The 15,048-nt window shown below is 44.6% G+C and overlaps 1 protein-coding gene and 1 pseudogene across 1 annotated transcript in view; one reads left to right on the top strand and one right to left on the bottom strand.

Annotated features, from left to right (window-relative positions):
- Window positions 1-15,048, bottom strand: part of cdh22 (cadherin 22) — a 767,168-nt gene that overhangs the window by 625,710 nt on the left and 126,410 nt on the right. The window lies entirely within an intron of this gene.
- LOC144508831 (U2 spliceosomal RNA) lies at window positions 870-1,078 on the top strand (annotated as a pseudogene).

Genomic DNA, 15,048 nt, shown 5'->3' on the forward strand with positions numbered 1-15,048 from the left:
CAGTTCACCAGATTCTCTATCTCTTTCCTGTCCTCGGTCTTGTTATTGTTTGCGATCTGACCCACTACGGTGATGTCATCAGCAAACTTAAAAATCAAGTTGGAGAGGAATTTGGCCACACACTCATTGGTGTGTAAGGAGTATAGAAGGGATTGAGGGCACGGCTTTGTGGGACACCGCTGTTGAAGATGATGGTGGGAAAGCCTGTCCGCACTATTATATGTTGCCCGTTAGTTTGACATTTTTCTGCATCCATTAGCTCAAAAACTTCCACGCAATAACTCATTGGAAGCTTGAGCTATAACATAGTGAGGACATCAGAGCACTGGGGTGAGTGATGGTAAGCACAATAAGAAGTCTCACAACACCAGGTTAAAGTTCAACAGGTTTAACCTGGTGTTGTGAGACTTCTTCTTGTGCTTACCCCAGTCCAATGCCGGCATCTCCACATCGTGAATGATGGTGCCAACTTAAACTGTGAAATGTAACAATTAATAATGAAACAGAGACAAGAGGAAGGTGAACAAAAGTCAAATCAGATACAGAGAGTGAAATAAAGGGAAGGAAAGCAAGATTAATTAAGGCATACATAAAAAGAGACAGAAGGGAAAATTTAAAAATATATAATTTTAACTTAATCATATTTTATAAAATCTGTACAACTATCCACATGGTATTCAACATTTATATTGTTGCCTTTCTGGGACAGGGAGGTTAACCGGTATTGCATTAATAAATAACATTTCATTAAAATGTAATTGCCAACCTTAATTTTCTACAGTGAGGTGGGTAATTAACATGAAAGTCCAGCAAGTTCTTAAAAATAACAGAGAGGTTAAGAATGTTTGTGTGACACAAATCCACCAGCAATCGCTTCTCGGCCTTTTGGCTAAGATCAAGTGTAGTTATGCTAATGCTGCACTTGGTAGTGGCTATTGGGTTGCATTTAAGCTTCATTTTCATATGAAGCAATTTTTAAAAGCGGCATCTCAGCCTTTTGGCTAAGATGCAAATGAGATCAAGCCTTAGAGAAGGAAGACCCGCGCCTCCTCTAATCAGCTTGGCTCATGTAGATCAGGCCCAAGACAGGGTAAAGGGTCGCATACCCTGTCTTGTCAGCTTGGATCGGAAATGTCTCAACTTGTTGAGACTCTGAATTGGACTTGATTTGATTGAATTGGAAAAGTATAAAAACAAAAAAAAAATCCACCAGCAAGCTCTCAGCTCGTCCCCATGGCCAGAATTTTACATGCAAAGTGCGTGTCCGTGCCTGACCCGGCAGCAAGTGAAATCGTGCAAGAGGGCATTGGTTCACTTGTTGATATCATTGCACACTCGTGTGTTATTTTGGTTGGCAGACACACATGAGAGTCTGAAGTGAACTGCCAACAATCAAGCAGGCAATTTAGCCCATTAAGGGACCAATTGACCAGAATTTTGTGTTGCCCATCTGCCTTTGCTGTTGATAGAAAGGCGACTGATGAGGTGGCCTTCACATTTAAATAATAACCTCGACCCAGGGCAGGATGAAAGTTCAGGGCTGAAATAAAATTAACAAACATGCCTGGGGACAGAGGTTTGTATGTGATTGTGCTGCATCGAGACACTTTTTGTATAGTCTTTCTGTCACTATTTGTTTCTCTCAGGTCTGTAGCTCCCTGAGACAGCTCCGCAGTGACTGCCCCCACTGAGAAAGCACATTAATTGGGCAGCCAGCATGAAATTGTGTTCCAGAGCTGATTGCGGACAGAAACGTGTTCAAGCCCGCTTTTGGGTCTGCTGAGTATAGACGCTCGACGGGTGAAAAACTTAAGCCCATAACATTTGTGCCCGGAACTTTCTGGCAGATTGTGCATTAATGCTTATGAATTGAACTGGATCAATTAATTTTTACATTGCAGCAAAATCTGAGTTTTGTTTTAATGAAAATGCTGAAACTAACAACGTTCACTTATCAGAGTCTAAATCCAGCAGCAATCACTGCCAGCAACAAAGGCATGATTTAAAACCAAAAATGCAGAACTTACTTTCATAGATCTAGAAGCTACACTGTCTTAATACTCACTGATAAACTTGACATTGAAATATTGCAATGGTGTGAACTTGGGATATTTTCTCACTAAACATGGCTGAAAAGGACAGGGTTGTTGCATTCAGAAGTGTGTTTGTAATGACTTCATAATTACTGGCAATTCCCCTAACCTTAAAAATGTGATTTTACAAATGTGGGGGCACAGTGGCTAGCACTGCTGTCCCTCAGTGCCAGGGACCCGGGTTCGATTCCCAGCTTCGGTCACTGTCTGTGTGGAGTTTGCACATTCTCCCCATGTCTGCATGGTTTTCCTCCGGGTGATCAGGTTTCCTCCCACAGTCCAAAGATGTGCGCGTTAGGTTCATTGGCCATGCTATATTGACCCTAGTGTCAGGGATTAGCAGGGTAAATATATGGGGTTACGGGAATAGGGCCTGGTCGGTATTGTGGCCGGTGCAGACTCCATGGGCCGAATGGCCTCCTTCTTCACTGTAGGGATTCTATGATGTCTCATTATCTCAAAAGAAAATCAATATTGGAGAATATTGCCCCATAGCACTGCCCGGCCATGCCCCCACCATCCAGAGGCCTCAATGACCTCTGATCCCTCCAGCTAGGCCATCTCATCTGGTCTCTGGTGGTAGAGACCAGCTGTGATTCTTGCTGGTGAGAAGCTCGACTGGCGAGCAGGGAAGTGCAAGCAAGCTGGGCGATCGTGTCCGGGACTCACTAATGACATTTAAATTATGTCATTAAGATTGAAATCAGCTTTGCACCCTTTTTGGGCGTGAAGCCGATTTCACTGGCAAAATAGGGTTGGCATGACCAGGGAGACGAGAAATCGGACGCATTACTTGTTTTTTGCCTTTCACCCGATCGTACCGCCTCACCTCACTGAAAGTCAGCAGGACGAGGTCGTAAGATCACTCACTTGGTGGTTTCACGAGACCCACAGCAGACAGTGATTTGTCGATTGTTAGTGAATAGACATTGAACTAATATGGATGCTTCCTGTCTTTGAATATTTGCCATGACCCGCTGTAAATTTTGTTTCCTACTATCAAAGTTTTAAGCAGATAGATATTTCAATGCTTTTATTAAGCTGTTCTTCTTATTGGCTCAGTTGATAAATGCAATTCACGGTTCATAGAACTGAGGTGCATATAAATCAGAAAGCTCCAGGTTCAATCGCCAGCCTGTGTCGAGTTAGCTGCTCTCAGTTCTGGTAACAGTAGGAGTGCTACTGTTCACCACAGTAAATAAGTACTGAGGGGAGGGGGTAACCAGCTGGTGGTTCTGGTTATGATCACCAGCTAATTGTTCCTGCTGGAAAATCCATGTCCATGGATCTCTGAGTGTGTCGAACCAGGTTCAGATATGATGTCCGTGCTATTCCTCATCTATGGTTGCTGGCGTCTGAGGCAAGGAAATTAGGATGAATAATGTACTTGATCTGAAACATTAGGCTTTTGCGCGTGATAGAACTGATTATATTACCAGTTATATAACAGCCCTGTGTAAACAGTGCACCTTCAGAACTCTCCCACGATTCTTTGTTTGAATCCACCTTTAGCTTCCATTTTATTAAGCAAGACTTAGTACGGAACTTTCTTATCCTGTCTGCCACAGGAATTGGGTGAGACAAAAAATTTGGCAGACCATTTAAAAGTATGTTGACCTTGGTCTTGAGGCGTGCACGGCTAGAAAATCCCGTACTTAATTTCTCAGGCAAATGATTAACTCTTGCATGATTTTTATTCTTCGTGCAATGTGGGCATTTCTGGCAAAGTCTGCATTTGCTGCCCATCCCTAATTACTCTTGAACTTGATGACTTACTGGGTCATTTTCAGAGGGCATTTAAGAATCAACTGCATTGTTACGGATCTGGAATCACATATAGGCCAGACTAGGTAAGGATGGCAGATTTCCTTCCCAAAAGAACATTTAGGAATCAGATGTTTTTTTTAAAATGAGAATCAATTATAGTTGTTATGGTTGACTGATGAAGCCTCCTCCCCCCCCCCACCACCCGCCTCCCCCACCACCAGGCCCAGACAATGGTACGGAAGCTACCTCCAATTAGCTGGCCAGTCCAAAATTTAAAAATAATAATGGCACCATAAAATTACCTCACAACAGGGCCTTGTAAATTTGAGTAATTGATTTTGCTTGATTAAATTGATTTTATGTAAATCATCTGCCCGCTTTCTTGGGTGAGCAGCCTCTCTGCATCTAATCCAGCTGTCAGTAAAATGTCCTTTTGACAGGACAGTGCCAGGGAGTCAGTTCGACCCACCTCCAAGGGGTCAGTATAATCCTGGCCATAATCACAGAGTAAGTTTCAATATGATGTCCAGCTTTAACTGATCAGCATCCTCCTTGATTCTATGATTATTGCTGTACGACCTGATTGATCATCTGACAATAAGGCTTGGGTGAACCAAAACTTTATGCAATGACATATCGACATTTATTAAACCATCCCTGGAACATACAAATATGTATGTCATTTTGACCCAATTGGTTGACCCCAAAGTTCACAATGCAATAAATTGATTCATTATCTAAAATCCTTGACTGATTTTCCTGTTAGATCTCTGTCTACTTTCTTCAGCAAGCTCTGTTTGGTTCTCTGGGTTCTCCATTCCAAATATTCAGCACCCTCTGTGTGAAATGGTTTCTTTTTGATTTTGATTATTGCTGCTAAAAGAGACATGGACCAGAACTTTCAGCATGTTGAATGCTTGGTGCCCATCATCCTGAGAGTTGGTGGGGAATGCAATGCCCGCTGCCATTTCACACTCAACTGAGTTCTGATTTGCAGCAGGCAGGACTTCCATCTGCACTTGGATGGAAGTGCTGCCTTGGGCACTGTCGGCCAGAAGAGGTACTGCTGTGTCGTGCTTGAGACTATGTTCTGGGCCCACACACCAGATAGGTACTGGGGTCCTTGGGAGGCTGATGATCAATCAGGTCATACAGCAATAATTACAGAATCAAGGAGGATGCTGGTTAGGTAAAGCTGGACATCATATTGAAACTTACTCTGTGATTATGGCCAGAATTATACTGACCCCTTGGGCCGGGAGGGGGGTAATATCAGTGTTGGAGTCAGGCCGGGGAGTGGGAGGGTGCTGTGGAGTTCCACTGTCCCTGAGGGGAGGACACCCCCAGTCTGAAGGGGTTGTTCAATTGAGGCACCCCTACCCTTCCTGCCCGGAATCGAGGACAAGAACTTTTTCAGTTTCACACCCTCTGTCATCGGATGCCTGCCATCTAAAAATTGACGCAGTTTGGGAAAAGGCCCATATGTGGCCATTCAGTGACCACTTAGTGATCCTAACTGGAGCAAGGGTGAAATTTCCATCTGTGGCCTGTCCGCGTCACTGTAAAATCATGACTGGGTCGGGAGGCCAGGATCTCAGAGGGAATCCCAACTATGCTATTTTAGCAACAACCCCATGTCAGAAACTGACGTGGGGAGAGAATAAAATTCTGGCCATGCTGTTGAAGCTTTTTGTCTTGCACTCCTCAGGACAGATTTGCAAGAATACCAATACCCAATTTTAAAGGGAACAACATGAGAAGAGAACATGACTGGTTGATAAGTGGACTCTGGTAGAAGTATTACCATAGAGAATGGACCAGGGAACAGTTAACTGCCAAGCCTTGTTTAAATTCAAACGAGGCAGGTCGACTCTGATTGCTCAAGATCTGGCCATGGAGAATGAAGGAGGGAATTGCTGCCTCTTCCCACTAATAGCTTTAGTTAAAAAAGGCACAATGTGTGGATATGCTCTTTCTGTTATTAAAGGACAGGACACTGTGTGTGAATATATGAAGCTTCTAGCATAAGTAAGTGAGCCACACTTTTTTGAGCAATGCTCAAGTTCTGTACTATCAAGTTAACCCCATGCTCCATCCCTCATTGTTTTCAGAGTGCAATCTCTTCATCTTAGAAACCTACGTGACTTCCAGAACTTTCCCCTCTACCTTCTCTTTTCTGGTGTAAATAAACCAGGCTCCTTATAGCTTGGATGTGCGATGGGTGACCGTTTGCACCGTTTTTCAGTGCTATGCTATTTTTCCTGTAATATGGCAGCCAGGATTGCACACAGTACATTGGATGAAATGAACAAGGATCCATTTTTTTGCCTATGACTCAACTTTGGAGCCGAGAGACAGTTTTGCAGAATGTACTGAAACAGGGGATGTGTGCAGAATGATTGCAGATCTGCTCAGATTTCCAAGGCTGTACCAATTGTTGTCTTACTAGATAGCCTCGGGTAGATCCCATCTTCCAGTAAATACATCTGCTTTTGGGTGAATGTATTTTTAATATTTCTGTACTTGAAATAGCTCCATTTTTCCAGAAGATCATTCTCTGGAAGGTTGAACCAATGTATCATAAAATCCTTAAAGTTCAGAAAGAGGCCATTTAGCCCCTCAAGCCTGCACTGACAAAAATCACATCCAGGCCCTATCCTCATAACCCCATGTTTTAACCCTGCTAATCCCCCTGATACTAAGGGGCAATTTATCATGGCCAACCAACCTAACCCACATATCTTTGGAGTATGGAGGAAACCGGAGCACCCAGAGGAAACTCACACAAGGAGAACATGCAGACTCCACACAGACAGTCATCCGAGGCCGGAATTGAACCTGGGTCCCTGGCACTGAGACAGCAGTGCTAACCACTGTGCTACTGTGCTGCCCTTCTGTCAGAGTAAAACCAAGATGATGGAGGAGTTACAATGTCATGGCCTTTAAGTTTAGAAAAGCAAAACCATTAGGATTGATCACCCTGTATCAGAACAGTGCATCCCACAGCCTTCATATCATTATATGAGTTTTGTGTATATAATTTCCAGGAATAATTTCAGTATTTCAGTAAGACTCTGCATTTAGTGCCTTAATTCTTGGCACAGATGCAACATCTCTCAGCTGGAGTCTTTAACTTAACTGACACACTAAGGTCTGAGTGCCTTAATTGCTGGTGCTGAATACCAATATTTGTAGATGTTTCAGCAGTCTGTGTGGGTTTCCTCCGGGTGCTCTAGTTTCCTCTCTCAGTCCAAAGATGTGTAGGGTTAGGTTGATTGGCCATGATAAACCTTAGTATCCAAAGATGTATAGGTTAGGTGGGTTAGCCATGGTAAATGCACGGGTATGCCTGGGTAAAATGCTCTTCGAGAGTCTGTGCATACTTGATGGGCCAAATGGCCTCCTTCTGCACTGTAGGCATTCTATGATTCTATGAATCATTCACCAATATACACAAATCCATTACCCATGCACACTAATAACATTTTAGTTCATAATTCCGTTGCAAACCTGGGCTGAAAAATGGCAGATGGAGTTTAACCCTGACAAATGTGAGGTGATTCATTTTGGTAGGACTAATTTAAATGTGGATTACAGGGTCAAAGGTAGGGTTCTGAAGACTGTGGAGGAACAGAGAGATCTTGGGGTCCATATCCACAGATCTCTGAAGGTTGCCACTCAAGTGGATAGAGCTGTGAAGAAGGCCTGTAGTGTGTTAACTTTTATTAACAGGCGGTTGGAGTTTAAGAGCCGTGGGGTTATGCTGCAACTGTACAGGACCTTGGTGAGACCACATTTGGAATATTGTGTGCAGTTCTGGTCACCTCACTATAAGAAGGATGTGGAAGCACTGGAAAGAGTGCAAAGGAGATTTACCAGGATGCTGCCTGGTTTGGAGGGTAGGTCTTATGAGGAAAGGTTGAGGGAGCTAGGGCTGTTCTCTCGGGAGCAGAGGAGGTTGAGGGGAGACTTAATAGAGGTTTATAAAATGATGAAGGGGATAGATAGAGTGAACGTTCAAAGACTATTTCCTCGGGTGGATGGAGTTCTTACAAGGGCGCATAACTATAGGGTTCGTGGTGGGAAATATAAGAAGGATGTCCGAGGTAGGTTCTTTACTCAGAGAGTGGTTGGGGTGTGGAATGGACTGCTGCAGTGATAGTGGAGTCAGACACTTTAGGAACATTTAAGCGGTTATTGGAAGGGCACATGGAGCGCGCCAGGATGATAGGGAGTGTAATAGCTTGATCTTGGTTTCAGATAAAGCTCGGCACAACATCATGGGCCGAAGGGCCTGTTCTGTGCTGTACTTTTCTATGTTCTATGTTTACTCTCTTACATTATTCTTAACATTCTGCTCTTGTTGACTGTAAATTTCCTTTAACATTATTTACCCCAATTGAATCAGACTTCTTCCTTCCGCACTGGGAGAGATGGTAGTATAGTGGTAACATCACTGGGCTATTAATCCATATCTGGCCTACCTGTGACCCTTAACTGTTCTCTGAAATGGCCTGGCAAGCCATTCTGTTTAAAGTCAATTATAAATGCTTCTTGCCAACGATGTCCATGTCCCATGAAAGAATGAATTTAAAAAATCATCTGCTCTTGATTGTATACAACTTCCTACTCCCATTTTCATGCCTTCAGGAAATGTTGAGAGCTTAACCTCTGTCTTTCCCTATTTCTGAATGTGGGGGTTTTGGGGGGAATTTAAGTTTTTTTTTTATGAAGCGTGAGCCTACTGGCTGGAGAAGTGGTGGGAATAGTGTCGGTTCTGAGCGGGAGGCCCGACTGAGTTCAGTACCTGACAGGCATTTAATTTACCAGCGTATGGCTTGCTCCGAGATTCAAGACCCCAGAAGCAGAAATCCTGCCCCCAAGGCGTTGCTAGCCAGTGAGAGGCTGGCAGCTATCCATTTTCAGAAGGGAAAAAAACAGTTCAGACCGGCATTCTTATTTCCCTCTTTTACTGTCCTTTCCTTCTGGGTTGTCATCCCACAGTGACACCAGGAACAGCTGCTACTGCTGGTAATGACTCAATGAGAGGCCTAGAACCTTCGAGGGACCCAGGCTACAGGTGTGTGAGGATGGGATGGGGCTTATGGGAGGGCGTTGCAAAAGATGGGGGGGGGGGGTGGGGGGGGGGGTGGTGGTTAAGAGGCAAGGACAGGGAGTGGCTTCCACCAACTGTCCCTCGTCGGATGCCAGGTCCCTCAATGGAGCACTTTAGTCAGGTTGCCCTATACTTTTGCAGGCAACAGCAAAAGCTATGCCACTCACATCTAATCCCTCAGCCAGCACTAAGTCCTGGTGAGCTGGGGGATAATTGACATCAAGTTGCTCATTCATGAGCCTAATTGACATCCTGCTACAAATGGGCAAGTGTTTGCAAAAAGTCTATTCCTGACTCCACTATCATGGGAGGTTTTCCCACCACAAGGAGACTGAGCTGTCCTGTGGTCTCTCCGGTGATGAAGTAGGCCAGGGCACTATGTTTCCTATTGCAATGTGCTGCATTAAATCCAGCCCAATAGGTCAGATAATCCGCAAAGGGAAGCTCCTGAAGACTGATTCCCCCCTTTCCTTCCCACCCTATGAAGAATCTTTAAAAATAAAACAGACTGCCCACTCCTGGCCAATTTCCCACACCAACCGTTTCCGGAATCCACCAATCCACCTTCCTGTATTATGGAGGTGAACTCAGGAGTGGGTAGGATGGTAATGGAGTGGGCAGCCACTCTATTTTACGGGACTCCATGCCTGTCAAAAACACACCAAGTGGGAGCAAATAAAATGCACCTCAGCCCATGGTGTGAGCAAAGATTTGGGTGAGCTCACAGTTAAGTAAGAGGGAAAGGTAGAGGCTGACCAGAAAGGCATTGGAATAATCAAGTTTCAAGGTAATAATAGTATGGTTGAGGGTTTCAGGAGCAGACGGGTTGAGGCAGGGGTGGAATCGAGCAATTTTATGAAAGTGGAAATGGGCAGTGAGGCAGCACGGTGGCACAGTGGTTAGTGCTGCTGCCTCAAAGCGCCAGGGGACCGGGTTTGATTTGAGCCTTGGGTGACTGTGCAGATTCCACACAGTCATTCTCCCCATGTCTGCATGGGTTTTCTCCGAGTGCTCCAATTTCCTGCCACAGTCTAAACATGTGTAGGTTGCGTGGATTGGCCACGGTAAATTACCTCTTGGTCTGTGTGTGAGCACATGCCCTGTGATGGACTAGTGTCCCATCTCCTGGGTGTATCCTGACTAACGCCCACTGTCTGTGAGGACAGGCTCCGACCCCCATTGTGACCCTGAACTGGAGTAAGCGGTTAGTGAAAGTGAAGTGAAATGTTAGTTTTGGTTTTGGTGAACACTTTCATTTCATTGTCATAAAGATGCCGGACATGGAGAATAAAGGCAGTTTAACTGTCAAGTCGAGTATCTACAATGTTTCCCTCTATGAATTAGGCTTCCAGAGAATTCTAACAAGCTGTTGAAGATGGGCTTGAATTGCACGTTCCCTGCCCCATCCGTGGCTTTTAAATGGGGGAGGGGGAATACGAAATTGAAGGAATGAGATTCCCTCTGGCTTTCCTCCTTCCTTGACCTTTCAGTGATTTCATGTTTGGATGGGCATGGCCAACAGCCTACCTTTTTACCGTTTGAGGCCATTAAGGGCTGTTTCCCACCCAATCTCAATTTTTAGGATGCTGGGAGGATTTATGTGGGAAGTTGGTGAGTGGGGAGAACACATCCCTCAGAAGCCCCCATCTGACTTTGTGAGTCACCCCGCTTAAGATCTGGTGGCTGTTGGAGCTCCTTCATTCCCAGCCTCTTCCCTGAAGCCCCAAATGTCCACTTTCCAAGTCCGCCACCCACTCTTTTTCCTAGTCCTTGCCCTGGGACCCCCAAAGTCTACCTTGCCATCTGGACATGGGACTTAGGCTTTGTCATAGAAACCCTACAGTACAGAAAGAGGCCATTCGGCCCATCGAGTCTGCACCGACCACAATCCCACCCAGGCCTTACCCCCATATCCCTACATATTTTACCCACTAATCCCTCTAACCTACACATCTCAGGACACTAAGGGGCAATTTAATCATGGCCAATCAACCTAACCCGCACATCTTTGGAATGTGGGAGGAAACCGGAGCACCCGGAGGAAACCCACGCAGACACGAGGAAAATGTGCAAACTCCACACAGACAGTGACCTAAGCCGGGAATCGAACCCAGGTCCCTGGAGCTGTGAAGCAGCAGTGCTAACCACTGTGCTACCGTTGAAGCATGTCCTCTTTTGTCCACTGCAGTTCCTGGCTCTGCAATCAGATTGGCTACTAGTTCTCGAAGGTGGGAATAATGAGGGGCAGCCCATTAATAATCATTTGATGTGAATTGACTGTGGGACAGTCAGAGTCGGCAGGGATGTGTCTCTGCTGAGTCTTCAGATGGTCAGAAAGAAAACTCCACCATCCGAAAACATTCAGGCCATGATTCCATTTGCATCCCTGCACCTTCTCCATGTCTTGTTTGTGAAATTACACCCCAACATGAGTTTGTCGCTTCTATATGGGGAGCAGAATAAATTTGAGCAATCTTTGAAACCACCTCGATCACTGTTGTAAATAGCAAATTTGTGATTTGAGGAAAACGTCAAACGGACAGAATCAATGCTCTCACAATGCCAAATCATTTAGTTTTGCAGGTATCAGGCTTAATCTGTGAAAGAGTCATGCAGGGGATGAGGGGAGGGGTGAGGGCCTTCGAAAACAATTGGCAGGCATTGTAACCAGCCAGTCTCAGTATCTGCCCACCCTTGTGGATGCCAAGGACCTGCTTCTGGAGTTGGCAGACCCGACGACCTCGCTCCGCCTCCCTGGGCTGAAAATTGGATCGAACAGGCCCTTTAAACTGAGGCAGGTCTGCCGAGTCAGGAGATTTGCCAACTCGAACAACCGGCCTCAGTAGTGAAAACCCAGTCAATTACTTTGCTGGTAAGTATTTGTCTCACATTGATTTGTTTTACTCAGTGTGCCTTGCACAACAACCGAGGAAAATTAACAGTGAAGCTGCTTGAGGCTGTCCCTTGACTGGAAATTCTCATAATCACTGCTCATGATCAAGGGTCTTTTGTACAAGAATCCACAGGAGTAGCACTGTGTGCTGCCCCATGCTGAGGGATTAGTGTTAAAGTTGGTTCTTTCATCCTGATTCCAACCTCAACATGAAGTGATTACATCCCATTTGCTGTCATTATGATAGCTTAGATGACCGATACAATAGTTATTTTAACATCCCTTTGCTTATCTTTCACCTGAAGATTTTATTCTTTGTATAATATTTAACCAGATAGTAAGAACTGTTCATTAAGTCATAAAAATAAGCATTAGAAGCAGTTCTGAACACATTGGCTGGTATTAGCTTCACTTCAGAGTTATCTGCTTAAACCTAATTCCCCATACCCTCTAGTACTTTCCTTTGTGTTTTATCTAATTGTCTCTTAAATGTTATGATTAACTCAGTTTCAATAGGCAGTTATGGTAATGTATGAAAATAATTCTAACCTCATTGATACTGATTCAAAGTTTATGTCTGTTACTGACTCACCAAACAATGGAAATACTTTTTCTGTATTCACTTCCGAGACTCAATACTAATTTTGAGCATTTGTACTTTATCTGCCTTTCATTTTCCCTGCTCCCATGAATGTACTCCCAGGTTTTAAACTCAGTCGGATGGGAAGTTAAATTTTTAAAAATTACAAACTCAAACTCCACCTGATTTAAGACCATCCAGTTCCATTTTTTTCGAGGTGGGATTGTGGGGAGGGTGGCAGCCAAGACACCCCCAGGAATTTGAGCTGCTCATATACACATTTGAATGACGTTGTGTGCCTAAAATTTTATCTGTGCTTCAGGCTTAACACTGGCTGACCAAATTACCCAGATTGGTGGAAACCCAACAGCTAAAGGAAGGTGAGAGCTGCTGTAGAGAGCAAATAAATCATTTTACAGCCTTGCTTGTGGGCCTGGAAGAGCAGGAATGCTTGCTCCCGTCTCATCAGGCAAACATGTAAACAAACTCTTGAGCTGCAATCACTGATTGCACACCCCCCACCCAACTGCAATCACTGTCCACCCCTCCACACCCTGCAAGAACTATATTTTCCATGATTCCTCATCTCTCACTTTCATCTCCCTTGAAATCCTCCATCACTCCCACTGATCGCTTTGTAAGCCTTCTCCGCCAATAGCCCACATTTCTGCCCCAATCTCTCTCCAACTCCATCACAATCACACCCTATCACTCTAAGCCATGTTATATTGCAATTCCCCCACTGCAGTCTCATATACAATCATTAGGAAGTTTCTGGGCTACAGCCTCTTTTGCAGTATTTTCACCTTACAGAGACCATAAATGCTGGCCTAGCCAACACCTTCCACATCTTCTAAATAATTATTTAAAAAATAAAATAATTGGTCGAAGAAGAAGCTTCAATGCATGTCTCAAAGTAAGAGAAAGAGGTAGGCAGGTGGAGAGGTTTTGGCAGTTAGTTCCAGAGCCTTGGGCGTAAATGGCTGAAGGAACATGGGCAAGGCTGGAGTTGAAAAAGTGGGGGATACACAAGGATCCAAAACTGGAGAAGTGTAGAGTTCTGAGTGTTGTAGGTCTGAAGGAGGTACAGAGATAGGAAGGATGGAGTCCATGAAGAGGTTTGAACAGAAGGAAGGGAATTTTAAAAGCAGGGCATTGGTGGACCATACTGTACCGCTATTATAATGAACCTCCCAGGTGCTGCAGATGAAAATCTACCCAGTGTTACTCTCAATATAATGAGATGTTTTAAACTGCACCAAATGTGGCCAAACAAATGTCTTGTGCAGATTCACCATCACCTCCTTTGTTTTCATATTTTTGACCCAATCATTAAACCTCATAAACCCATTTGATGTTAATGTGATTTGTTGACCGTACTTATCCCTGCACTAAACTTACCCATTAACACTGGAGGGTGAACTAATGCTGTCCATCCCCTTATTTAACTCACTGCTTTCCCTGGAACAGTGCCTGCATTCTGAGCCTGTCAATGACACTCCAATCCCATTAGAGTACTAAATGCACAGTAAGCTGTCATGGAATAAGCTTTAGACAGAGCAATTACTGTTGTTATCAACGTGCTAGCAATTTTGCATAATCCTAGAGCATTTTATTTTAAACCATTCCCCTTTTTATAGACGCTTACAGTTCAGATAGACAGAAAGAGACTGCGATGGAGATTATACATGGGCAGGGAGCGGGACATTATAGACCCAGCAAGGGCTGTGGTGGGCAGAGTAATTTAATTAGGTGGGAGCTCTAGTTTTACTTACTCAATGGTTGGTTCAGATGTAGAGTAACTGAGTGGTGTATTTGTGGTGGATCGTGCCTCGTTATGGGCTTCAAGTTGTAATACATTTGCATGTCATGAGTGCTCATTAGGCTAAAGCTCCTTTGAAATTATGTTTAACCTTCATGACCCAATCAGAGGCACTAGAGAATCTTGTGGCTCCCAGTTTACCCACATTTACAGTTAGAGTGCAACAGTCGGTTTTGTGTTGTTGCATCTGAAGTCAGCGGTTTTCCTTGTTAACTTCTGCCGCACAAGAGAGGGGAGCAGGGGAGTGGCAGCTTCCCTGGAGAGCAAGGGCGAGTCAGTGGTGAGGGTGTTGGTGAGGGTGTTGGGGGGGGTGGGGAAGAAGGATCCAAGGGAAGGAACAGAGTTAGGTGCATGGAAGAATGAAGTGGGATGAGGGCTTGGCATCTTGGTATGATGGGGGAATGAAGGTGGTAAGAACAGGCAGTCAAAAGTGTCCACGTGAGTCCACCTTAGGCTGAGTTCTTGCAGGATTTTGAGTTCACCCACAAAGTTTCAATTATTCTTGCTGAGTGTGTTTACATTGCACAAAGGGGAGGGGCAGTTAGGATTGCAAGTTCAACCATGTCCTACAGAGTAGTGGCTACAGCATTGGGCACGAACATGAATAGTCATTAAGAGTGAGGGGGTGGGAACTGGAACAGCAGGCCAGTAAATGTAGGAACTGGGGAAGACAGTGAGACTGAGATAAACATAGCACAGAGTAAGAGCAGGCAGAGGAAAACCATGGGGCTTGGTGAGATTGGAGGTCTGGAGTGCATTTGCTTCAAAGCAAGGAGT

The sequence above is a fragment of the Mustelus asterias genome, chromosome 20 (genome assembly GCF_964213995.1).
Source record: "Mustelus asterias chromosome 20, sMusAst1.hap1.1, whole genome shotgun sequence".
NCBI lineage: Eukaryota > Metazoa > Chordata > Chondrichthyes > Carcharhiniformes > Triakidae > Mustelus > Mustelus asterias.